Source organism: Psammomys obesus, unplaced genomic scaffold, assembly GCF_907164565.1.
Source record: "Psammomys obesus unplaced genomic scaffold, mPsaObe1.curated_primary_1811, whole genome shotgun sequence".
Lineage (NCBI taxonomy): Eukaryota > Metazoa > Chordata > Mammalia > Rodentia > Muridae > Psammomys > Psammomys obesus.
Window position 1 is genome coordinate 8,202,174 of NW_026596244.1, and position 2,038 is coordinate 8,204,211.

Sequence of the window (2,038 nt, forward strand, 5' to 3'; positions counted from 1 at the left end):
CCGCACACTTGTTATGGCTGTGTGCATTCTCTCGTGGGAGTCTGTTCTATCCTTCCACCATGTGACACCCAATGCAGGCTGTCAGGTTTGGCAGTGAGCACCTTTATTTACCATCCTGAGTCAACTTGCTGGCCCACTTTTATTCCATGATGGCTAAAGAGGATTTAAGAGTTTTCCATTCAAATGGATTTCACACACTGTATAATTGGATGTGAGCTATTGTGAACAGACATCATGAAATTGCAAAGTCGCTTGATTTTGCTGTGACTTATGGACTACTTACATCAGTGATGGGAAAACACAAGATACATAGAAATGCCTGGTGAAATCAGAATGCTTATGTACCTAGGAAAGGTTAGGAAGGTTTGGAAGACCAGAAACCTGTGGTGCTAGCAACGGGGCAGTTTCCTGCTCTGCGACAGATACAGTGCTGATGGAAAGGTGGATTTCAAATGCATTCCCACGTTTGCAAATACTTGGAAGCATGGCAGACTGGATCTGGGCGGAGCTAGAAGGCCTGCTGGAGCACAGAAACAGTTGCAGGAAAATATGCACCCATTCTGAGTGTGATTTAGAAAAAAGGAAGCTTTTACAGGCTTCTGTCTTTCCCAGGGCTTCCGACAGAGACCTGAGAGCACCCATGCGCTAGCTTACAACGAGGTGTTCGGAAGACATCGTGGGGGTACAAGTGGGCTGACTGGCTACACCTGCCCTCGGTCATTTCAGGGGCTTACTAGTGTACACAGTAACCATGCCACCAGGACATCCGGGGTCGTTTTCTCCTTGTCCACATTTGCTTATTTCCAGCCCACAGAGCAAACTTCATCATCTATACCCAAGAAAGGTGCTGTGCCCTCTAATTCTGGTTCTTTTAAATCTTTTACATATCAAAATAAAACTTCTAAGAGTCAAAATACTAAAAAAAAAATGTCTTGTAAGATAAAAAAAATGTGTTATCAATAACCACCAAATGGTAAGTATGTTCACATGATTGTTTAATGCAAACAGCTCCTCACTCTCACCAGCACTGGCATGCTAAGCTCCTTCCTGACCCTAAAAACAATCTATGAGTCTGACACATGGGCTTTAAACGTTTTATATAAATGAACATACGGGTATACACTTTGATCACTAGCAAGTTTCTTCGAAGGTATCGTGCTGTACACGCCATTGTACAACTTACTTTTTTCAATTCAGTGTGACTCTTAGCACCAACAGGTATAGTAGTCAGCCATATTTAAGCTAAGTTAAACAGGAATAAAGACTGATTCCTAGCTCAAACGGAATGCTAGATTGCTAACCCCTTACTAATAAGATGCCTTATTTTCTGCTCTGCAGGTCCCACTGTCCGACCTGCCTTCTGCAGTGTGCTCTCTGGACACAAGGCAGCAGGAGCTCTGTGGTAGAAACATGGTTGTCATTTTCATTAAGGTGCGATAGAAAGCAAAGCTAGAAATGACCCAAACAGCAGAACCCTGCCACACTAGACAGGATAAATCAAAACTTCGCCTACAGGGTGAGCAAAAACGTGGAGATTACACAATTGCTCCTTTAGGTTACCTGGCAGGAAGGGAGAGACAAAATCAAACAAACAGCAAGACCTGCCTCAAGATGGACGCATAGAAGCCAGAGCAGAGAGGATTGGAAGGGCTTCCCCACTAGGCTGCATACCATGTGTGGAGCATGCAAGAAATGGGAGGGACATCCCTGATTAAAAAGGGTCCTCTGGCTTCTGGCCAGCCGTTTGCGCTTTTCCTTCAGCTTCAAGCCCATCCCAAAGGGAGTGCGTTCCCTTTCCTAACAGTCACATGTCCCTCCTGGTCCAAAAGACAGAACCTGGCAAACACCAGAGTGCTAGGATACAGACCTTCCCCATAGTGTAACCACGAAGAGTAAGTAATTTGGTGACCATCTTGTAAGGGCTTGTCGCCTCCCTCTCCCACTCCCACCCTGGCCCAATACTTTTATTAATATTGTACTCATTGTTTGGTGGTGGAATAATACAATTCTAAAATATATCCAAAAAAACAGCTTTTTG